The sequence below is a fragment of the Prionailurus viverrinus genome, chromosome A3, assembly GCF_022837055.1.
Source record: "Prionailurus viverrinus isolate Anna chromosome A3, UM_Priviv_1.0, whole genome shotgun sequence".
Classification (NCBI taxonomy): domain Eukaryota; kingdom Metazoa; phylum Chordata; class Mammalia; order Carnivora; family Felidae; genus Prionailurus; species Prionailurus viverrinus.
Window position 1 is genome coordinate 80,793,139 of NC_062563.1, and position 25,346 is coordinate 80,818,484.

The window sequence follows — 25,346 nt, forward strand, 5'->3', positions numbered from 1 at the left end:
CATTAACAGAGCCGTTTCCTGTGTTTTGTTCATTTTCCAGGTTAATGGAGCACAGTTTGCAGGTATGCTTACAAAATATCACCTGGAACATTTTTCTGTGTTTCTGAAGGCTTATGTTCTCCATGGGCAGAGAGCCAGTTGCTTACAAGTAAAACTGCTCCAAAACTAGATTGCTCTCAGGGCCCATTTGAGTTTGCTTTTCCAGCACGTGAGTTAACAAGAATGAGTCAAATGTCTCCTGAGTGGCCTCCGGGTTACTGGACTCAGAAGGTCAGAAACGTCTGTGGAAGAAGTCTGAGGACTCGAGATCTTTTTTCAGTGTTCCCCTTCATGATGCCCATTTCACACATCCAGAAGCCAAGCGAGGCAGCCTGGTGCATGAGCCTGGGTTTCTTTCCCAGAAAGCATTTTGCAGTCTTGGTGGCCAGATTCAAATAACCTCCACTAAAATGAAAAAACAAAGAAACAAACAAACAAATACCAAAAAAAAAAAAAAAAAAGAATCCCAATTTGCACGTTAGAAAACATCTTCACAATTAATTTAGTCTTTTAGTTTTTGTGGTTTCAGCAACTGCCTTATTTGGGTATCTTCTTGACACTTGATGGTTTCAGAGGCTTCTATCCAAGAGGAAGTCCTCTGAAGAGAAAGTGTAACTTGGTCTTTGTTACATTCTCTGTGTAGGAAACTGCCTGACCGCAGCTTCAAGCTCTTGCCATTGGCTCTTCAGGGTCAGTGTCTCTTGCTCAGGTGAGTTTGTCAGGTGAATCTGCTCAGGTAATACTGTCTTGTTGTGGGGCTCCCCAGGGACACCTGCCCGGGCCTGGGGAGAGCTGTGTGGGAAAGTGCCTCTTCTAGCTGAGGCTGTACCTGCCTCCCTGTGCAGGGAGGGGAGGTCAGTCGCCACTGTCTTGAAGCTAGTCCAGTCTGTACCTGGACCAGAAACCAAAGTAGACTCGCCTCAATTAAAATCCCTGGCAACGAGGGCCAAGAATGACTTGGCTGTCCTCTCCCTGCCACAAGAAACGGGCCTGCCACGGCCACCTCTCCAGTGAGAGTTAGCATGCATTCGCCTTGGTGTGGTTTTCAGTTTTAGGAAGATACGACGGGGGGCAGGGCGAGTCCTGGCAATCTCGGCAAAGACTTCGAGCGAGGAGACTCGGGTGCTGCTGGTGCGAATGTAAATCATTGCAACATTCCAGGAGGCCAGGTGGGCAGGATGTATCATGCCCAGGTCAGTCCTGCCTTGTTGGTCGTTATGAGTTACTGTTAATTTTTGGAATTTAGCCCTTTTCATTCTCAAAACATGTCCCACTTTGCAGGACAAATGATATGGTCACCCAGTCTTCGGATGCCTTTAGGAAATGTATGCTAAGAATACACAGACATAGCTTCAGGGATGTTTACTACAGGCCTACTAGGCATAAAGAGAAGTTAGAGATAAATTATATGTCTTACCCCAGAGGATTAACTAAGTTCAATAAATTATAGTATATCCACACAGTAGAGTGCTAGATAGCCAATAAAAAATGGAATGTAGCAAAATATTAAACAGCATAGAAATCCTATCCTATAGTATTATCCAAATCCAGTTTACAAAGAAAAAGGACTAACCGAGGACTAAACTGTTGGTTCTCTCTGGGCAGTGGAATTGGAAGTGGCTTATATATCCTCCTCTATACTTTTCCTGTGTTTCCAAATTTTCTACAATGGACATATATGTTATAGGCAGAATAATGGCCTCCCAAAGATGGCCACACTCTACTCCCCAGAGTCTGTGAACACGTAAGGTTACATGAGGAAAGGGAATCAAGTTTCCAGGTGAACTTGATGTTGCTAATGAGCTGACCTGGCGAAAGAGAGATTAGCCTGGATAATCCAGGTGGATCCAATGTCATCACAGAAGTCTTGGGGCGCCTGGGCAGCTCAGTCGGCTGCGCGTCCGGCTTCAGCTCAGGTCATGATCTCACAGTTTGTGGGTTCGAGCCCCATGTTAGGCTCTGTGCTGACAGCTTGGAGCCTGGAGCCTGCTTTGGATTCTGTGTCTCCCTCTCTCTCTCTGCCCCTCCCTCGCTCATACTCTGTCTCTCTCTGTCTCAAAAATATACGTTAAAAAGAAAGTTAAAAAAAATGTAATCACAGAAGTCTTTAACCATGGGGGGATGACACAGGCACAGGCACAGGAGAACGGAGCCCTAGGAGAAGGACTCCACCAGCCATTGCCGATGGAAGGGGGCCCAGGAGCCCAGAAATGCTGGTGACCCCCAGAAGCTAGAAAAGATAAGAGAACGGGTTCTTGCCTAGAGCCTCCGGAAAAGGAATAGGGCCCTGCTGACACCTTGATTTTAGCCCAGCGAGAGCCATGTTGGACTCCTGACCTACAAAACTGTAAGATGATAAACTTGGATTGTTTTAAGCCACTTCATGCATGGTAATTGGTAACTGCCGCGATAGGAAATGAATACAATGAATTTCTTTTTTAATTAAAAAAGAGATGGTGATAGTAAAAGTCACTTAAAAAGAAAGGATTAAAAATCCTTATAATTCCTTATAATGTAACCCAGCAGCCACACTGGGAGGAAGCCTGGCACAGTCTTCTTCCTACAAAAAATCTGGATGAGGAGTTCCTAGCTGGCTGCTGGTTTGTTCTTGGAAGAAAATAATAATACAAGGGATAAGTAAATGACCCGACCAGCCAGCAGCCTGAGAATGGTCCTACAGCGGTGCATAAATAATTGTACAAAATGGGGCAAGAACAATCAGTGCTCTAGGTCCAGAGGAGGGAGAGCCACGGAGCTGCTGCTTTTGAGAATTCTGGGACCCGGAGAGGAATTGAACTTGCAACCCTTTCTGAGTAAGTGGAAACTGCCAGGCTGTTCTGCTGGTTTGTGCTGGCAAATCCCATTCTGACATCAATAAGTAGAAAGAAGAGGCTGATGGCTTTTGCAACCCCTGCCAGGGGCAGGGAGCTGAGCAGTCTGGCCCGTTCTGAACTGTTCACTGGAACAATCTGCTCAGGTTAGAGACTGGCAGAGGATTCTCTCCTAAATAAAATCCTTTCCTGTTTGCTCTGAAGGAGCTCTAACGGAAACCCCCAGACTCTTAGCAAAGGCTGTGAAGAATAAGGTATCTGAAAATGGCAACAGCCTTTTTTTTTCTTTGCTAGAGGGTCCAAAATGACCTCCTCTTCAATCTGTAGTAAAGACTCCCTCTCTGTTGCAGGTAGGACCCTCTGGGAGCAGGTGCTGAGTTGGCGTTTGGTGAGCAAGACATTCGTTAGGGGTAAACACCTGTGGAGGTCAGGGAGCCGAAGCAGGACTGAGCACGGAGGGTGGTGATGCCGTGATGCGGTCCTGACAAAGCCGAGCCTACAGCCAGGTGTAGCCCATTAGAACTGCTGGTGGGGGCTTCAGCGGCCAGTGTTTAGACACCTTGCTCGTGATCAGTTGCTGGATGTAGGTACGGTTTAGGCGAGGCAACTCTCAGCCAGCCCCAAAGGAGCTGGGCGCTGTCTGCCGACTGCGCCAAGATCTTCTTTGAGGGGCAGTCAGGTTGGCACATCTTATGTCAGCTGCACCACGCCTCCCCGTGGACCTTGTTCTGCTTATCGGCCAGGACCCATAGTCCTGCTAACCTGGTGGGTGCAAGAGGGACTTGGCTAATTTTGCATGGCTCCTGAAAGCAGAAGTGACATTTCAGCAGGATCTGCTGAAATTCAGCTCAGAACAGAGGACTTGATAGGAGAGCATGACTATTTACAATGGGACAGAATCCCTCCAGAGGTCCTGAGCCTCTGGAATACTCAGAGCGTGGGAATTGGTGGCAGGATGGAGAAGGGCTTTCTACATTGAGCCAGAGAGAGGACAGGTTCCTTCTGGGGCTGCTTATGACCCTGACGGTGGGTGGCTAATGGGGCCACTGCAGGGGGCTGCTCTTGGCCATCTGTGGCTCTGTCTACTGGTGCCACTTCTGGGGCTGACATCCATTTCATGTCAGGTCTGCTTCTAGGAGTTTGTCACAGACCAGGTCACCCTTAGTCCCAGACGGGGCACAAATGCAGCTCAGAGAATCCCTACAGGCTGGCCCCTTCAGATTACCCCCTCCCGTTCCCCTTCTTGTCTCACTTGTTTGGTTCCAGTCTGACTTCCTTCTTCCCATTTTGGCCCTTTTGGATTTGCTGATCCTGGCATGCCTTCCATCTCCCTAGGACCTAGCTCTGCTTCACGGCTCTCAGCCCATGCTCTGTGGCCCTAGACGCTGTATTTCCTCTCCCAGTCGTGTCCCCAAGACCTCATTTACCTGCCCATCCCTGTCCTGGAGGCAAGATCAGTCAGTAACAAGTGCTGAACATTCACAGTCCCCTTGGTAAATGGGACTTCCTCTTATTCGCTCAAGCCATACCTGCCACAAATTCTAGAAGGTGCTGCCTTTTCCTAGTATTTCCAAGTTTGATGAACCAATCATGTTTATATTCATGCTATTCATTACTTCATATGTGTGTTTAAGAACCTTAGTGTATCATCTACGCAAAATGATACACATTAGGTACATGTAACCACATTTAAGTGCCTACCCACCAAGTGTTTAAGAAATGGAAATGTGTCAGTACCTTTGAAGTCCCCTGTGGTCTCCTCTCTCACTGAGGTAGGTGCGATGGACCCATCTGGATTCCGGGTCCTTCCTTCCTTTATTGCTTTTTACAGTGTTACAGCCTATGTATGTGTTCCTATGCAATATGGTCTTTGCTTCTGCTAGTTTTTAAAAATTCATATAGTTGGAACTTACTGTGTTGTTCTTCTGTGACACCTTCTTTCACTCAGTATTATGTTTTTGGGATCTAGCTCTGCTGTGACATGCAATTTTATATTTTAGCCAGGACCTTTGTCAATCTTCATCTTTCCTCTGACCCTATGGGCTAAAGGCTTGTGGGCTTTTAGTTTGTCTCCAGTAGTCGCACTGGAGACCCCCCTTTTTTTTTCTCATTCTCTTCCTCTTGTCTCCTCCTTTGCATCTTCCTCTATTACCCCCTTCAAGGACAAAGACCACCTATCCACACACCCACGCATGTGCACCCATGCATGGGCTTTCTGAAACAAATACACGACCATTGCATTCATGTGGAGGTGATTTAATGATTGTGACACTTACTTTGCTGAAATCTGGACCCTGGGGCAGAAATGAGTTCTCTCTTCCTGCTCCAGGAAAGTGAAGCATGTTGAGTTTATTGCTAGACTAGGCGGGCAATGCTTTGCAAACTTTAGTGAGCACACAAATGGCCTGGGAGTAGGGTGGGACCTTGTTAATTAGGGAGCTTTATGGACCCTCATTCCCCAGAGGCTCAGAACTGGATTATTGGGTTCTCCGGGTGGAGCCCAGGAATCTGTGTGTTAGCAAACAAACCTCTCTCTGCCCAGCAGTTCTGATGCAGACCATCTATCGTTGGCCACTCTTTTAGCAAAGATTAGCCTCTGCCCCAGCCAGAATCAGGGCTGCTTGACCTGAAATACCGTCAGCCTCCAAGCATTTCTCTTAGCCAGAGAGTAAGTGAAGGCCTGTCCCCTGAGCTTCCAACACTGGGCCTGAATAGAAATAAATCTTCACTGAGGCTTGAAGTTCTGGCAAGGACTGATCCCTCAGAGTGAAAGGTTAGGCTCCAGAACTGATAATCTGAAACTTGCTGCTTCTGTCCAGTGTGGAGTTTAACGGAGATTGCTGCATTTCCAAACAGAAAGCTGGAACAAGCAGTTGAGGCTTGCTGCTGACATATGAAGTGGCTCAGTCACCAGCCTGACACTGGACTGGGAGAGTGGTAGCAACTGCAGGGGCCCGAGTCTAGCCCGCAGGCCACCCCAGAGCCAGCAGGTGTGCGCAGGCCAGAGTCGCTTTAGGCCTCACTCAGGCATTTCACATGCTCTCCCTCTTGGCCAGGCTGGGGAGAGACAATTAGTGCTGCACATCTATGGCAGGATCTGTTGATTGTGGGCACCCTGTCTGCACTTCCCCTGTAGAACAAAGACATTGGCCAGTGGCCATAGTTAGGTCACCATACTTGTTGGGGAAGAAGCTGTCTTGGCCACTAGGGCACTTTGCACAGATCCCTGGGAAGCAGCTAAACTGTCCTTTCCCAACCCAGTGAAATGAAAAACAAAGGTTGTGAACCCAGGGCAGTAGAGAGGTCCTGGATGGTACCCCAGGGCATCTGTTGGTCTTTGATAGATGGAGCTGAGGAAGAGACAGGGTCATCATTCAGTTAATGAGCCTGGCTTTGTATGGTGCTGAGGCCATGGTGATGAACAAAAGACACAAGGTCTCTGGCCTCATAGAGCTCCGTCTATGTAAGTAAATAGCTGCAAACTGAAGTATTTGCTAGGTCAGTGGGGAATGCCAAGGGGTGGGAGGGTGGTTATGAACTTGACCTTGATTGTCAAGGAATGCTTCAGAGGAGGAGACCCACTGGATTTTAAAGGATGAGTGGGAGTCTGAAAGTCATGAGAGGGCATTACAGGCAAAAGGAGAGGTCAAAGCCAAAGGCTTGAGATGGATTCATCAGGCTTCACATGACTCCACTTATAGCAAGTACCTAAAGCAGTCAAACTCCTAGAGACAGAAAGTAGAAGGGAGGGCGCCAGGGGCCAAAAAGGGAGGAAATGGGGAGTTAGTGTTTCATGGGTACAGAGTTTCAGCTTTGCAAGATGAAGAGAGTTCGTGGATGGATGTGGTGGCCATTGCACAACAATGTGAATGTATTTAATGTCCCTGAATGAGCAATGTGCCACTTAAACATGGTTGAAGACAGAATATATATTTAATGGCACCTGAAAGTGCTTGGCTCTTGACCTTTAAAAGCTCTATTTGCTGAAAATTATCTCTGAATGATAATTACTGGTGATAGAGTCCATAAATTTAGGTTACTTACTGATTCTTTTTTTTTTTTTAATTTTTTCAACGTTTTTTATTTATTTTTGGGACAGAGAGAGACAGAGCATGAACGGGGGAGGGGCAGAGAGAGAGGGAGACACAGAATCGGAAACAGGCTCCAGGCTCTGAGCCATCAGCCCAGAGCCTGACGCGGGGCTCGAACTCACGGACCGCGAGATCGTGACCTGGCTGAAGTCGGACGCTTAACCGACTGCGCCACCCAGGCGCCCCACTTACTGATTCTTTATATTAAATTCTTCATGTTAAAAAAAAGCTAGCAGCTCCTGGGTGGCTCAGTTGGTTAAGCATCTGACTTCGGCTCAGGTCATGATCTTGTGGTTCGTGAGTTCAGGCCCCGCGTCAGGCTCTGTGCTGACAACTCAGAGCCTGGAGCCTGCTTTGGATTCTGTGTCTCCCTCTCTCTCTGATCCTCACCACTCACATACATACACACACACACACACACACACATACTCTCTCTCTCTCTCAAAAATAAATAAAAATTAAATATTTTTTTAAAAAGCTAAAAGAAAGTTTTTGATAACAAAAATTACATTGATTTCGAAAAACCAAAGTTATTTTTGAATAATCTTTAACGAAGCAGAAAAACCATGCGCAAGGGGTCCCCAAAGTCACAGTGAACATGCAATGTTACCATAGGCAAGTGAGCGTTCCAGGGCCCCAACTAAGGCAATGGCAGAATGAATGGAGAGGATGGGGGTGTATACAGCAGGTGTCATGCAAGGTAGAACAGCTGTGGAAAGCAAGGGAGAGAATCTCAGGAGGTCAGGATGGCTCATGGCATTAGGCCTGGTGATCCCAGGGTGGGTGGGGGTACTGTTGATCAAGCTCTAGAGGAAGGAGCAGAAATGTGGGGAAGAAGATCTATGTGTTGGGTGGAAATCAGCCCAATATGCAGGCATGATATTCGGGGACCTCAGAGTGGAGGTAAGGATTTGAAGGTATGGGGCATGGATGGCAGTAAGCATGCTGTATGCTATAGAGATGACCCCGAGAGAAGTGTGGAGGGAGGAGCGACCTTGACCAAGGATGTAACTGTGAGGAATGTCCATACTTTCAGGGGGGCAGAGCCTGAGCTGACAAGATTCACTTCGATGATACAGTTTCAGGGCCCTAGGATGCCTTTGCACCTCCCACCCCATTCCCACTCCCATATCTCCTCCAGAGATTCACCATGCCTGGAGTTCTTCAGTTCAGGGAAAGTGTGGCCACGAGGCTTTGCTGTCCCAATCAGAGGCCAAGGCATGGTGGGAGAGGTGACATAAGGATTGAAATCACACAAAGGTGCCAACAACGGATGCCCCTGGTTTCCTGCCAGCAGGTTCCTGTGGGAGAGGGTATACAGATGTCTCAGAGGAGAGCTGATGGATGAGGAGGCACTGGGCAGGGAGGAAGGGGACCAAGTGACTCCCTGGTCAATTTGCAGATCCATCTTGTTTTCACTGCAGGGGAATCCCCAGCCTTAGCCCTGCCCAGTCTGGGTGCAAGATTGCTGAGGAGTAAATAAGGAGGAGTCTATAGGCTTGTTTCCTCTCCTTTCAGCCTCTGGTGAGAGCTGACAGGCTGGGGGTGGGATGAAGTGACTCCCTTAGCTTTGACATGATCCCCCGTGGCTCTTGACATACATTCCCCCCATACTGATTAAGTCCACCTGTGGAGGGGCAGCCTGCCCTTTGCTGGATCATGCAGAACAGGTGCCCCATTAGTCACCCCTCAGGCCAAGGATGCCTGAAAGGAGGAGCTAGTGGAGGCTGTGTCTGACCTCAGGCCTCTGCTGCTTGGAGAGGTAGGGGAGCCCCCACCCCCACCTTCCTCCCCTGGGTTTCCCTCTCTTGCCTGATGGCTGGAATTGAAGCTCCCCAGAGCCAGGGCCGGGCCCATGTCCACAATCAGGCTTCAGATCCAGCCCCACGTCTGGCCAGGCATTCAGGCCCTAGGAGAAGGAGGTGAATATGCAGGGACCATCCAGTTCCTGCTGCAGGGAGAGCCCGCCTGCCACCCAGTTGCTCTTAGGAAGCCTGGGTTGAAGGGGCCATGCAGGAGTGGGTGGTTCATGGCTATGCTCGAGTGAGGGGCAGGGCTGGCCTCAGACCTCCAAACAGCATTATCAGCAACTTGTTCAGAGCCCCTTTAGTTACCCCAGACAAGGGGGGGTGAAGCAGAGTGGTAGGTTCCTGGGGGTATTTGCTAGATAAATCAGTGGGGAAGTGAGGCAGTGGGGGAGAAGGGGGAGAAAAGGCCTCTGTGGAAAACAAGTGCTTCCTGTTCCTACTGTGAGGCATGTCTCCTGTGGATTTCCAGCCCCTGGATAGTGGTGAGTGACACTCGTAATATCTACTCCAAGTTGAACTCTTGCAGCATGCTGCCCACCATCCCGTTAATCGTGTTTACTTCTCAAAAGAGCCCTGAGAGAGGGGAAGAATAGCCTTCCTCTTCTCCAAACATGTCTGCCTGTATATTTTACCAACCCCTCAATGCTCCTGGAGCCCCTCCAGAGTTATGGCTCCAGGAGGTACAGCCCAGTAAGGCTTAGCCACTGACCTCAGGCTAACACGTCAGGCAGAGAAATAGTGCCACAGGCAGAAGAGCTCTTGAAGAACAGGTGCATGACACTGTAGGGACACAAACAAGTCAGGTGTGTTCACAAAATGGGTACAAAGTCTATGTTGTCACAACATTTGGGGACTTTTGCCTTTGAGGAAATGAGCAAGGAGGTAGTCATCAAGTCATGACACCCCTAAGACCAGGATCCATTCTTTTATTCTGGTGTCTTCTAGTTCTGTCTTTACCCCCAAACTGCAGGAAATCATGAGGAACTAAAAATCAGAGCCCTGCCAAGCCCTGCTGTTGACCGCTGAGTCTCCTTGTTCTGTCCCCCAAGGAACTTCCACCAGCTTCCAACACAGTGTTGCTTCCAACCAAACTCTGTCATAAGGGTCAGGGCTGGGGGCATGGTTCTTGGCTTTCTTAGAAACTCAAAGCTGACTGGGCGCCTGGGTGGCGCAGTCGGTTAAGCGCCCGACTTCAGCCAGGTCACGATCTCGCGGTCCGTGAGTTCGAGCCCCGCGTCAGGCTCTGGGCTGATGGCTCAGAGCCTGGAGCCTGTTTTCGATTCTGTGTCTCCCTCTCTCTCTGCCCCTCCCCCATTCATGCTCTGTCTCTCTCTGTCCCAAAAATAAATAAACGTTGAAAAAAAAAATTAAAAAAAAAAAAAAAAAGAAACTCAAAGCTGACAACACTATTCAATGCAGAGATAAAGTCTTCCAGTTAGGTCTTAGAGGTATCATGATAAGTATTCTTACTGTATGGGGTTGTATCTCAGAGATGAGCAACCTGGGACAACCAAGCACTAAGACCATCATCCAAATGAATGATTCAGGTAAGATGGAGAACTCTACCATGTCCACACTGACCTTTCTAAGAGGCTGAAGTCAGGAGAGAATACAGAAGCTTTTCTCAACTTTGGCTAAACATAGGAATTACCTGGGGAGCTTTAAAAGTCCCAAGGCCGGGGTCCCATGCCCAGAGATCCTGACTTAGTTTGGGGTGGGGACTGGGCATTTGGATGTTTACGTGTTTCCCAGATGATTCTAAGGCATAGCCAGTGCTGAGGACCACTGTCCTCACCTGCATGGCCATCTGGTGGCTGCATGAGGGGGCTGACCCTCAACTGCTTGGCTTCTGGTACCCACTCTGCCTTGGACATCTGTTGTGTTGGCCCTAGGAGAAGGGACAAAAGAGAAGACAGCTCTTGGTGTATTTTCTGGCAAGATTGGATTTAGAAGCCATGGAGGTAGACAGTGAACTTTCTACTGTCCTTTCCTTCTGTCTCCAGCTGACCCAGAATGAAGTCCTGTCCTGGGATTCCTTAGATACCCCCGAGGAATACTTAGTGAGCTGAGAGTTCCTGAGGTTGGACATCATCCCCAGGTAGTAGGGGCACACAGCAGCAGGTTGTGTGGCATCTTGTTCCAGCCATGGTTCTGAGCCCTCCTAGGGAATGTTCATAACCTGGGCTTGCCCTTCTGCTTCTGGTCTGAGATGAAGTGGGGCAAGCATGTAGTGATGAGTCCCTAGTGGCTACTGCATAGGGCAGGACAAGTTGTAGAATACTTCCAACATTCATATAAATGAATGGGCTTAATGTAGTCAAGTAAAACTTAAAAAAAATTTTTTTAATGTTTATTTTTGAGAGAGAGAGAGAGAGAGAGAGAAAGAGAGAGAGAGGTGTGGGGAGAGAAAGGGAGATACAGAATCTGAAGCAGGCTCCAGCTGCCAGCAGCCGAAGTCAGATGCTTAACCGACTGAGCCACCCAGGTGCCTCTAAAGTAAAACTTTATGTACAAGAACAGGTAGCAACTGGATTTGTCCTAGGGCTACAGTTTGTGGACTCCTGCTCTAGGCCTAAGCAGGCAGGCCTTCATTCAAAGAAGATGCACTTTTGTTTGTAGGCTGATATGTACCAACCTGGAAGCACACCAGCCCCTCCAGGGCTCTCCTCATAGCAGGAGTCCCAGACTCCTGTCCCCACCTTGCTGCTGTGCCAGGAGTGTCCATAACCCCTTTCAGGACAACATGTCTCTAGTAAGTTCTTGCTGTTCTAACCCCTTCCTGGTTTTCTTTGGAGAGTAAGGCAGGGCAGGGTTGCATAGAGCCCCCCTCCTTCCAAATGAGAAATTTTGTGTCTGCACTACTCAGGATCTGGTTCTGTAAGTGGGGCAGTCCTTCAGAGCTCCTGGTTAGCCAGAGTGCCAGAGGCACGTATTCTCTCACTTTTCCTGCTATGTCTGCTTAAACTTGGCTGTTCTAACTTCTGCAGAATTGAATAAAACTCCCAGTGTCTGTGAGGAGATCAGGCTGTAGCCAGCTTTCTTCAGGGTGCTCTGCTTCAGCACTATACAGGTGTCTGGGGATTCCTTCCTGGAGTGCCTAGACCCGCTTCACTGCACGGTAGAGATGGGCTCTCACACAGCCTAGATGTTGGGCCGTGCCTATTCTCTCAAAGCTACTTGGTGCCAGGATTAGTAGTGTAGGTCTCTGAGAACTGAGGCCATGGTGAGAGGCTCCAGGGAAATATGACAAGGGGCAGAGGTAAGGAAGAGGCAAATGGTAGATGAAGTCAGCAAAGACTCACATGCTACCCTGCGTCAGGATGGTGGAAGGCCCATGAGGAGCCTCTTAGAGACCTTGCCATGTATTCCAGGTGTTACCATTGCCTTACTTGCTGATAAACCTTGGATTGGGTAGTCTGCTTCCCTCATCACCTTCCCAGGTGTGAGTCAGGGTGGGAAATGAGTGCACAATCAGCCCCTGAGATCTCTGCCTCTCTGTTCTGGAGCAGAGGCTGCGAACACTGCACAGCCACACTCCACCCAGCAGGCATTTGAGTGTGCTGTTGGGCAGCAGCCACTGGGAGGCAGCCAGTTTCTACTGTCAGGTTTTCACAGGAGGGTGTTAGAGACAACCCAGTGATGCCCAAAAGCAACATGACAAATACTGTGTGACTACTGTCCGTTGCAAGGCCTCACAGGGCGCTGCGGTCAACCAGAGAAGGGAGGAGTTTGGCGGAAGTAGGTGAGAAGTTTCTGGAGGTGGTGACACGTCAGCTGAGAGCCTTCTGAAAAGTGAGTAGCTTTGTCCCTAAAGCACAAGCCCATTGTCCGAATAAGGTTGCCTTTATAGTGCTCTTCTCTATGACTCGTTAGCTGGGTCTTCCACAGCCTGGTTCCTTCTTCATTCTTCCTACTCCCTACAACCTCACTCTGTCCTGACCCCAAAGTGGCAGCTAGAAACCATCTCAGACACAAGTGTCACCAACATGGGGCTGAGCAGCAGAAGGGCAGAGGGGCCTGCTAGGATGACGGATGAGGAAGCCCTGGGGGCTAGAGGACATCTGTCCCCCTTTCCCCTTCTACCTGATGGGGAAGATCTTTTGTTCATAGATGAAACCTTAATAGCCCCAAGGCTACAGCTAAACAAGGCATTGGATGGAGAAAGGGGTCTAACGGAAGTCCTGCTCACTACTGCTTTCTGGAACCCCAAATTGTAGAGTAAACCTATGTCAGATGGTTTGGTGAATTGTCGGCTGTCAGCTCCTTCAGAATGGCCCTCAAAGTCCTCTCCGTTCCTTCCAAGTATGGAGGATACAGTGTTAGGGTCTGCAGCTGCCCTTGAAGAGAATGCTAGAGAAATGGCTTAGAGATTGTACAGGTCAACCATGGGAGACAGCCTGGACTCCTCACCTAACCTCTGGGGAAGCAGATCTCTCCAAGAGGAGCCCCTGGAGAGAAGTGCTGAGGAAGTCGGGATTGGACATCAAACTGAACAGGACCAGCCCCTCTAGCTGGTGGTACCAAGTACCAGGCTGTCACCCGGCTCCACGGCCTGCTCCGTGGGGCCGCAGGTAACGCGCCAGCAGTCCTTTTCGGGACCACACCCTTGTCCCAACACAAGCCCAGGACACAAGGCACAAACCCCCAGTGCTTCCTTCCCCAGCTGAGTGGTGAAGAATTCAATCATTGATGCCTTCTCATTCACAGTCTTGCTTGTGGACAGCGGCAAGTGGGAAGGACTGGCCACAGGGGACTGCCATCCTGTTGCGCATGATCGTGGAAGGGCTACTCAAGGTCGAAAACCTCACATCAGGTGGTTTGAAGTGCTGCTTTGCAGGAGGCATGCCTGAGAGGACTAGGTCCGAGGTTTTGCTTGCCTTCCCTTCCCTTCCTGAAAACGTACCTGTGCTACGTCCCGCACTGAGCCTAACCTCCTGACTTCTGTTAGTGGCCATAGCCCTTCACCTGTCTGACTCCTTTTTGTCCCTCTAGGTCTCAGCTCAGATGCCACCAACAGTTAATGTCACATCACCCTGTTTAATTCTTTCAGAGCACTCATTGCTATCAGCAGTTTTCTTGTTTACTGTGTGCCTCGCTGGAATGTGAGTGTCACGAGGACAGGTCACCTGATGTGTTCACTAGTGTATCTATTGCTAGGGCCCAGAACATTCTTGGCTCATAGCTTGTAACAGTTGGATGAATGTTCCCTCTCCTTGGAGTATCTTCTTAGGAACTTCAGGAAATACAATGATAAATCCAACTGAGTAAGAGCTTATGATGAGACTTTGTGGAATCCTGGTGGAGAAGGTCTTTGAGTGAGGGGAAAAGTCTTTTAAAAATGCTCTAGAGGCATTTTCTCAGTTCTGGATGCTTTGTGTATTTCCATCAGGGAGATCCAATTAGTTCATGAGTACCAGTTATTCCCTCCCAAATATCTTCCTGGAAAATAGGTACAGGTTTTTGGGTTTTTTTTTTTTCCATCTTTTGACAACTCCCTACCCCATCCTGCCAAAATAGTAGGTTTTAGAATCCTATCACGTTGAACTTCAACTTCTTTCCCTCAAATCCCATGGTTTGAAATTGGGGCATTTCAGGGGTCAGAGGGGAGCCCAGGAAGCTGATTGTACTCCATGTAAGTGCTGAATACTCTAGACTCCCCAAGTGTGGGGGGATAGAGGAGGGTCTCTCCCCTGAAGTGACTATGTAATTCATGGAAAGGAAGGCAAACCCCACACAGTCCTGTGACTTGGGCATTCTGGGGACTCTGCAGAGCAGAAAGCAAAATTATAGCAATTTAGTAACTTAAATTTTTTTTTTAATGTTTCTTTATTTTTGAGAGACAGAGTGCAAGTGGGGGAGGGCCAGAGAGAGCAGGAGACACAGAATCCAAAGCAGGCTTCAGGGTCTGAGCTGTAAGCACAGAGCTCAATGCGGGGCTAGACCTCACAAACGATGAGATCATGACCTGAGCTGAAGTCAGACGCTCAACTGACGTAGCCACCCAGGCACCCCACATTTGGTAACTTTTTAAATAAGTTGGCACTATTTGTTTCCCATCATGCCCTGTATGAGAACAGTGACTGCACATCTGTGGCTAGAGGTATTTCTGCTGGGAGGCTGTTTATGGAATTTCTCATTTTCCCGGTCGGCTCTCCTTGCCATGAACTAGTTTCACCCAGTTGAGAGCTATTTCTAGAGACAGCTTTAACTTAATGGCAGGGCCAGATAGAATTTTAGTTTTTTCTTGACAATATCTTTCTCCCTTTGTTCTTCAACTATCCTTCCCTGCTCTGGGCTCATGGGTCAGGTGGCCCCTTCATCTCTCAGGCTGGAGGGCAGTGACTCACAGAGGGTGGTAATAGCCTATGTTGTTGCTACAGCTGCTGGAATGAGCTGTTGTCTAAGACCTTAGGATGAGGTTTTCCTTCTGGTTTATCAGTTAACACTTGGGCTTCTATAATCCTAAGCATTTTCACTTCCAAGAAAACTATTAAGACCAATGAGAAAAAAAGAAGGAAAAGTATTTGGTGGTGTCAGCTCTTCTGAGATACTAGGTGGTATAAGAAGGATCTAGGAAATGTTGGGGGGATACTCCATTCCTTTTAATAATTTAATAATGGAGTTGTATCAGTCAGAACACACTAAGTTATACTGCGGTAACAAATACCACCACCATCTCATCTCAGTGGCTTAAAAATAAAGGAAGATATATTTCTCACTGAGGCTATAGTCTGTCATATTGGGCAGGTGAGGTGACCTCTGCTTATCGTAGGCCCTCAGGTACCCAGCCTGATGGCTGTTGGTTGCCTCACTAAAAAGGAAGAGTTCTGGGGTGGGGGGTCTGCCTTGCATAGACCATTAAGTGCTGTGGTCCAGAAGTGATGCTCAAGCATGCCCAAACACAAGAGGGGTAGGAGTACAATCTTATAGAGTCTGAAGGTGGGAAGAGTTGGAAACAGATCAGCCTCAAAGTTAGCAACAGGAGTTGACTGAATTGGACTTCAGAACAGTTCAAACCTTTGAGATGCTGACTTGTGATTGTTTCAATCATTTGTTGGGCTTGAGGGCCATAACAGTTTGGTTTCATGGCCATGTTCTGCTTTGGCCTAGAGAGCTATTGCTGTGTTTATTTTCTCAAAAGCCTCTTTTTGGTCAGTTAGTATCAAGAGGCAACATTAGTGGGTGTAAGGTCATTGGGATTAGGAGTTGAGATATGGTATCACAGGCATGGCTATTTTAGCACTGTTTGGAGAACACAAACTTAGGTCATATTAATAGAAGTAGAAGATGTGGATCAAGGGAGGTGATAATCCTCCTTTATTTTGCTATACTTATACCCTGCCTGAATGTCATACTTTGAAAGTAACTTTGACAAGCTTTGTCAAGCTGGAACCCAGGAAGTGTTATCAAGGGGAGAGGAGAGTCTTGAAAATTATTGAAAGGGATAACTTGGCAGCTGTTGTATTTGAAAAGCTGTTGGAAGTTTTGTTTGTTTGTTTGTTTGTTTGTTTTTTACTGTTGAAAAAGTTACCTCCCTATTCTGAAATGGATAAGACTGCACTGTGAGCAGCATTCTCATTGCTATAAGTGACCAAAGAAAGCAGAGAAAGGAGTTTGACCTTCCAGACAAGGGAAGAAGGGTGGTTGTGGTAGGCAGGTTCTTGGGTCTCTTCCAATCTGTCATGATTGTTTCTCTGACTCAGTTTTTCTCAGAAATAAAGAATAAATCTTAATCATGGGAGAAAGAGTGAATTCCAAGTGAGACTCCACTATATAAAATGTTCATACTGTTCTGCTGCTAATCCCTCAAGAATCTTGACATTGGGTGATAGGCTCTCCATTTTATATGTAAAGTAACCGAGGCTGAGAAGAAAGTCAAGCACAAGTATAATCTCACAAGGTGCTTTGGCTTAAGTGCAGCATCTGGAACCAGACAGCTTGGGTTTACATTCTGGCTCTGGAGCCTGCTAGCTGTGCAACCTTGGGTAAGTCATTTAACCTCTCTGTTTTATACTCTGTAAAATGGAAATGATAGCACCTCATAGGGTTGTGAGGATTAACTGATTTAATTATACAGAGCATATTGAATGTTTAGTACCCTGGCACAGAATATGAGTTGTCTATGTTTCATCTGTTATTTAAACCATTATCAATGTCCGCACTAAGTTTGAAACACTATAGGAATTTGATTCATATAAATAGGAAGGTCAAACTAATTTCTCTTTTACTTTCTCTCGTGACTCATGAAGATATAATGATACTTTTCTCCCTTTCTGGAAATGGCTCTGTTCTAGCATTTCAACATAATCCGAGAGGTGAGGTTTCAAAATTGAAGAGTATTAGATATATTCTAAACCCACGAATCATGTTTACAGACCTGAATCCTCCAAAGCCATCTTGTAAGCTGATAGCAGGAGAGAGGCCGTATATTTGGGAATATTCACAAAGAATTGTTTTCACTAGTCCCATCAGGAAATTGATCAGAAATCAGCCTTTCTGATCCAGATTTCAAGCTATGTGCCACCACCCCCCCCCTCAACTTTCCAAATACTCAAACTCAATACTTTTTTAGTGTATTGGGTCTAAGTTTTTGTATTTATCAGGTTTAAACTGAATAGCAGCATGGCCCTGGGGCCATTGTCTCAGAATCCATTCCCAAGTCTAGTGTAAACGCAAACATAAATGCAAACAAGAGCATGCTTCTGGTCAGGTGGTGGGGTGCAGGGCGGGGCTAAAAGTCCCAATGAGGCTCATGAGACTAAAGCATTATTGGTATGCTTTGTTGATAGGGGTTTCTTGTTTCCTCTCTCTGGCAGACGTCTTAGTCAAAGTGATGGTTAAGTCAGAGCTCCTCAAAGAGTCTTTGAGTGGGGACCCTTCCAAAGTGTTAAAATCTGTGGTGAGAGAAATTAAGCAGGAAGGGAGATGAGGCCTGGACTAAGTACCTGTGTGCCCACAGACCCTTCCTGTTCTAGTGACAAGGTCAGCAGTCTCTGGTGGGGATCCCCACCCCTGCACGTTCTCATTTTCTCTTTCTCCCTCTCCCCACTCCATCCTCCTTTCCCCAGCCCACCGCCCTCCTCTCCCTCCCCCAGGTGGGAAGCTGTGCTCCATACCCTGACTGCTTTCTGGCTGGGATCAGGGGACACATGAAAGAGGGATGTCAGACCGGGGTTTAGGTGATTATGCTCTAGTTCCAGCTGCATCCCTAATAGAGTTTTGGACAAAGTCCCCATTCCAAATCTGTTTTCTTAGCTCTATAAAGTCCGCATGTGAGTTTAACAAAGTTTCCAGTTCTAAAAGTTTCTAACTTACTAAGACCTAAATTGACTGGGATACTACTACTATATCTGTGTTATTGCCGGATCTCTCAACTGGTTGCTGAGCTGTTTGGGGGAAGGACCGTAGCTACTGAGATGGTACAAAGGAGTACCCATCTCACACTCTTTGTCTCCTAAGGCTGGATACAGCCTTAGGCTGTTAATAGACCTCAGTGATTGTGGTAACTCTGCTTTGTTCACCTTCAGTTGATAATATGATTCTTCCTCTAACTAATTTTCTTCCTGTAAAAAGATCTGACATAATTTCTGTGCCCCAGTTTCCTCTTCTATAAAATGAGAATAATAGTACTTACTTCATAAGATTGTTATGAAGATTAAATGAGTTAATATGAAAAGTTTAAAACAGTGCCTGGCATGTAATACAATCTAGCAAGTGTTAGTGGTTATGAGACATTGCTCAGAGGACTATAAATGATCATGCCCCTTCTGGAAGACAGGGTAACATATATCAAGAGAACAAATGGTTCTCAGGCCCACATATCCCACTTCTGGAAATCCCAGAAAGATGGAACTTGGAAAACTCATACATCATTATATTTATCACAAGATTATCACAATGAAAGTTAGAAATATGAGTGATGAGCAAGATCAAATAAATTATGGTACCCTCTACTTGACTCCTTTACAGCCACTAAAAGACTATAGCAATACAAATCTCTGAAAATCTGCAAACCTGTGTGCATACAACGTAACTCCATAAGAGAAATGAAGTGCACACACTGAAGTGTGAAATGTGTAGTATTGTGGGTTTTCCCTTTTCTTTCATAACTAAAAAGGAGGAGATCTGTAGCAGATGCAAAAGATAGTCAAAAAATGGGAGCACAAGATAATAAGTTTCTTTCCTTATCTCAGGAAGACTTGACTTTATTTATTTATTTATTTATTTTTAATGTTTTAATGTTTATTTATTTTTGAAAGAGGGGGGGTGGGTAGTGAGAGAGGGAGACACAGAATACGAAGCAGGCTCCAAACTGTCAGCACAGAGCCTGATGCAGGGCTCAAACTCATGAACTACGAGGTCATGACCTGAGCCAAAGTCGGACGCTTAACCAACTGAGCCACCCAGGTGCCCCGGAAGACTTGACTTTAATGATAATTATCACTTAGCGGTTCTTTTCTCAGATTAGTTGCCTTTAACTCCTGTTCTTAAAGTTTACTCAGAAAAAGACACTTCATTAGAAATAAGCCACAGCTATCTACCTAGGGCTGCGGTGCACCAGATTTTTTGGGTACAACACTCCCTTGTGTTCTGGGGCTGAAGGCAGCCTCCGTAATCAGTTGGTAGGAATGTGTTGAGTCTTGACCAGCTGTAATAAGGTGGTCTCATACAATCTCTGCTTTTGTTTACAGATCTTTGGAGAAAAGGACTACTATTCATCCCCAAATGAGGAGGGCAGGCTGACTGGAATGGAAAAGTATGTTCAGGAGGTTTGGTTGTTTATTCGAGATGTGTTGATATGTAGCTATTCCATCTGGGGCAGGGGAGGGGGAGCCTAATTAATTTACATATAGTCCAAGTACCCGAAATGGGGGAAATTCTATCAAGTGTTAAAACTAGAGTGCTAGATAAAACTTTGACACAACTTTCCCTTGCCTTGTTGTAAATGGGAGAACAACCTGGTAAAATACAGTAAACTAGAGCCATTAACATCCCAGGGAATGTAATTAAAAACCACCTCTTCAGGCTAAATTTTCATGGGAGAGAGAGATGTTTATACAGACAAGAACAAAGACTTGTTACCTGATGGAAAGGACTAGAGTTTGGATAACAAACTAAGTTAATGAATTCAACAGTCTACGATATAGTTTTATAATTTTATGGTCTAATCTTAGTCTCTTCAAAAACTAACATTTCTCTACCAAGAGGTATCTAGATTGTGTTTTCTATTCTTCCCCTCTATTTTTTTTAAAGTTTATTTATTTATTTTGAGAGCGGTGGGCAGAGAGGGAGAGGGGGAGAGAATCCCAAGACGGCTCTGCACTGCCCCCAATGTGGGGTTTGAACTCATGAACTGTGAGATCATGACCTGAGCTGAAACCAAGAGTTGGATGCTTAGCCAGTTGAGCCATCCAGGGGCCCCTCTATTCTTCTCTTCTAAAACATTCCTAGAAAAGATGCCGTGAATATCACATATATTTTTTGGTAACGCTTAATTAAGATCTCAAGCAGTGAGTGTGCCTGATTCTCTGTCTTATCAGCTAAGGACCCTCATCGAGGATGCACTAAGAACCCATGAGGTGGAGAAAAGATTCCCCTTTCTTGAAGCTGTTGATGGGTCTCTTGGCTGCTGGTGGCAGTCAGTATTTACTATGCTTGGAAGATTAGGCAAGATTCAGCCTGGATTGAGTAAATAGGAAAAGTCCCCCAGTGCTAGTCCATGTCATTTCCCATGGAGAGCTGCTCCTTCTCAGTCATCATCATGGGAGAGTTATGCTTGCCTTCCGGCCTAAGGAAGGGTTGGCTGTATTAGTTCATCTAATTATGTCATATTTTATTTCACTCCTACTATGGATCAGGCATTGTCCTGGGTACTTGGAGTTCAACAGTAACCTAAAAGACTAATTCCTTCCCGATGGACTTTACAGTCTAGCTAGGAGACAAGCAAGAAAATTGCAGAGTATATTAGTTGATAAGTTGATCTGCTCTATTGAGAAATGTTCTTTGAAGGCGGTAAGGGAAAACCTTGTTGAGAAGGCATGTGGGAGAGAGCTGTGCAGCTAGCCAGCAGGGTGAAGAGGCCTCCAGATAGATGTTGCTGAGGCTCTGAGGCAGGCTTGTGGCTTAGACCAACAAGAGTGGGAAAAAGGCAGAAGATGAGTCTTTGGAATAGTCTGGAGGATAGTACAGCAGAAGGGACCAGATAATGAGACTAACCAGAGTAGTCTATTCTTCTATTTTTAGATGCGAATGAGTGCAAAATTGGCCTGGAGCTCTGTGATGATGGAGCAGAATGTGTGAACAGATCTGGCTCTTACTAATGTCACTTCCAAAAGGAGTATGAAGACCATACCCCATGCAGCCTGGCACACTGTGTGTGCACACTCCTCACAAAGGCACTGGTTGCCCAGATGCCCTCTTGTGTGTATGCTTATAAGCTGCCAGGATCACTTGTGAGACCTGTAGCATCCTCAGGTCAGGGTTGAGCTCTCATTCTGATGCCTCTGGCCACAAACACCAAAGCAAACATTCTCTGAAGCATACAAAGTCCAGAAACTGTTCTAGAGCTTGGAACGTGGTATCAAAGCACTTACTGGGAGGATCTTCATTGTGCTGATTTTTCTTTTGCAAGCTTTAGCTTTGGAATACTTCCATAAGGATTCCATTCCTGACTCCGATCAAAGGAGTTGTGTGTAGAATTTAACTTGAACATCTGGTTGTTTCACCAGAGCTCCATCTGTCATGCCCTGGGGAGAGGGCCTATTTGTTGGGGGTGGCAGAGGGGGTGTGTCTTGCCTCAAGACTCAGCCTTTTAGACATTTTCTTACCAAAGATGAAATTGGGCAGGAACTTGCACAGGATTGAGTGAGCTTCTTCTGAACAGGTGTGGCATAAAGCAATTGGTAATGAACTAGTGGATGCCCTTAGCCTTTTTAAGGAGTTATTGCTGGTGATGGTAATTCGTTTGGGACCTCTGAAATAATATAAACTTCCTGGTGCTGCCACAAGCAGGTCAATAGGCATGATTTCTATTTCTCAACTTGCTAACTTGCTGTGGGACCTTGGTCTTTGGTTCTCAAATATCCCTGTGAAACAAAGGATTCAACTAGACATCAAAGGTTTCGTCTAGCTCTTTGCATATTAGATGTTGACATTTCAGCAAAGATGCCATTAGACCCCAAGGGCAGGTGGGTGAACTTGCAATGCTATTTGCATAGTTCTTTGGGTTTTTTTGTGTGTGTGTGTTTCTTAGTTGTCATATTTCAAAGGAAGATTGAATATGTCACAAAATACAGACTCAGTATGGATTTCTTATGGCTAGGAATCTACTTGTGACTGACAATTTGTAGTTTTTTCATGTTTTTTCTCTTCCTGCACCCTCCAAGTATCCAGATAAGGCAATGTTTTTATTTACTCTGCTATTACAGAATAGCCTGGGTGATGTATAAACAATAGAAATTGTTCTGAAAGCTCGAAGGCCAAGATCAAGGCTCTAGCAGATTCAGTGTCTGATGAGAACCTGCTTCATACTTCTTAGCCATATTCTTGCTGTGTCTTCACACAGAGGAAATGGGTGAGGGTGTCTCTTGGGCCTATTTTATAAGGATACTAATCCCATGTACAAAGGCTCAACCCTCATGATCTAATCACCTCCCAATTCCACCTCCTAATACCATCACCTTGGGGGTTGGGATTTTGGTGTATTAATCTGGAAAGGATATAAGCATTCAGTCCACTGTAGGCAGTGACAAGAGTTAAGTTGAAATAAGTTCTGTGAGGCAGCCATCTTGAAGTTTTGGAAATCTGACATCTGTGGATTTTGCTCCAACGATAGTTTCTAGATGGTATGCAAACTAGTTCTAGTTCTTTGGATCTATAGTAAGTTACATGATGATAGAATACATTTTGGAATACAGCTGGCTCTTGTTCTTCTCTGGTCTCTTTAATGATTTCTGTCTTTTTAAAAATAGACAAAATTAGGGGTGACTGGGTGATTCAGTTGGTTAAGTGTCCAACTCTTGATTTCAGCTCAGGTCTTGATCTCAGGGTCATGAGTTCAAGCCCTGTTTGGGCTCCACACTGGGCATGGAGCCTACTTAGAGAAAATAGACAAAATAAATTTCTGATATGCCTAACATGGAAGACTTTTAGTCATTAGCTCTTAGGCAATTTAGATTCCATATCACAAGAGGATGTGGGACATTTTTCAAAGTTAACTCTGCGTATGAATAGGGTTCTTGAGGGAGCTATGTAGCAAAAGTTGGTGAAAGGTCCTTACATTACCTGATTCGTTTTGTTCCAAGTCTAGCTTTGGCTTTGATAAAATATTAACAGTTCATTTGTTTATTCTCTCAAAAAATAAGTACCTACTAATGTGTCAGGCAATATGCTAGGGACAGGGAATAAAAGTATAAATCTCTGAAGGCACTTTTAAGAGCCCATTAGGTAATGGAATATAAGCCCATCATTTAGTTCTCTTTAAAAAAAAAAAATGTTTCTTTGTATTTCAGGAGTTGACCTGGACCTGCTGGTTGGAGTTGCTGGTTCCCTTCAGTCATGCTCATGTTGACTATTGGTCTCATGTGGCTTGTGACTAGAACCTACATCAAGAAGGAAAATTCTCTGGGTCAGAATGTGGCACCACAGGAGTGCCTGCCTATAGCACCTGCCTTTGACCTGATGGACCTCTGCAAACACCTTCCCTTCAACCCCTACCAGCCTAAGCCCTATGCCGAGGTTCCACATGGTGCTCAAGGCAAGAATGTTTCTCAGAACAGGGAACTGCAGCTGTGGGCAGAGCAATCAGAGAGGTTCTGAGGGTGGCTGCTGCCTCTAGAAAGGGTGGGAGTAGAAGACCTTGTCCTTTGGAGGTAGAAACTTCACTGTGCCATCAAATCACACACTCATGAACTTAGGAAGAAGTACCTTGATTCTGATTCTGTCACTTCTGTTCTCTGATTCCAACTGTGTTGTGGTTCCTGACTCTCCCTGGGCAGAAGGCCTATTTGCTGGGGGGCAGAGGAGGGGGTGTATCTTGCCTCAAGACTCAGCCTATAATTCCAGCAATGGACTGAGGTAGTCTTCCGGTGACCCAGACACTTCAGGTGATGAGTGTGGTCCACAGGAAGTGTCCAGGGCATCAGGAAGCACATGGTACCAACCTCCAAAGTTGAATGAGTTTATCAGTGGACAGATTAGAGAACTGTTAACATAGTTTAGAAAACTCAACCTCAGGACTTTTCTCCCTTTGTATGGGAAAAGAAACTCCCCTAAAAGTAGTGGGTGAGAACTCTTGATTCTTTTTCCTTCATACTTGGTTGCATTTTATTGGATTATAAAATTGTATTTATGGAGAGATTCTGTCTTCTGTTCTTCATCTATTTTGGCTACTACATGTGCCAGGTTGGTATCAGAGCCCTACAGTTTGACCCTAAATAAAAAAAGGGGACCTTTTATATATTAAAAGAAATACAACTCTGTGGATCATCTTTTTTAAATCTACCACTAAGGTTTAGCTCTTTGTCGTGTGTGTGTGTGTGTGTGTGTGTGTGTGTTAGAGAGACAGGGAGAGAAAGCGGAGGAGAGGCAGACAGAAAGGGGAGGAATCCTAAGCAGACTCCATGCTCAGTTCGCAGCTCTCAGCACAGAACCCAAGATGGGGCTCAATCCCACAACTTTGAGATCATGAACTGAAATCAAGAGTTGGATGCTTAACCAACTGAGTTACCCAGGCACCCCAGGCTATTTGTCTTTTAAAAATGAGGTGATCACGACTTTTTTATGTTTTTTTATTATTTTGAGATGGGGGAGGGAGAGAGAGAGAATCCCAAGCAGGTTCCACACTCAGCGTGGAGGAGCCTGACGTGCTCAATCCCACAACCATGAGATCATGACCTGAACCAAAATGAAGAGTTGGATGCTTAACTAACTGAGCCACCCAGGCTCCCCAAACACCATTTGTTTTAAAGTTTCCTAGACCTAAGTCCAGTGCAGGACTTCCCCCATATACAACACCTAGCAATTCTCAGACACCAGGAGGGTATCCCAGAATCCAGCGGAATTCTGACACTACCTATCTGGAGATGCCATCAGATTCCACAGGTTAAGCGTTCAGTCCTACAGACTGCCCCTCACCCCCACTTCAGATACCAATCACCAGGCTGTGACCTGTGCTTCTGACCAACCGGCTGCAGAGTGGAGGTTCCAATGACCTCCTTCTTAGGTTGGATTAATTTGCTAGAGCTGCTCACAGAACTCAGGGAAACACTTATTTACATTTGCCAGTTTATTAAAGGATATGATAAAGAATACAAATCACCAGTCAGTCAGATGAAGAGTTACATAGAGCCAGGCCCCTAAAAAAGGAGCTTCTGACCTCATGGGGCTTGAGACCTGTCTTGGTGTCACATGGAAGCATTCTGGCTCCCTAAGTGTGGAAGCTCTCCAAAAAGGACCAAAAGCTGTCCCCTTGGGTTTTATAGAGGCTCCATCACTAGTCATGCTTGACTAAGTCATTGGACTGTGGCTGATTCAACCTCCAGACACTTTCCCCTCCCAGGGGTATGAGAGGTGGAACT

General features: G+C 46.2%; 1 long non-coding RNA gene across 1 annotated transcript; it reads left to right on the plus strand.

Moving 5' to 3' along the window:
• The first annotated feature begins 682 nt into the window (after nt 1-682).
• On the plus strand, nt 683-24,192 carry LOC125162028 (uncharacterized). Its single transcript, XR_007150863.1, has 3 exons — nt 683-748; nt 19,461-19,525; nt 23,280-24,192. It is a non-coding gene; the product is annotated as an uncharacterized LOC125162028 (long non-coding RNA).
• Nucleotides 24,193-25,346: the final 1,154 nt, after the last annotated feature.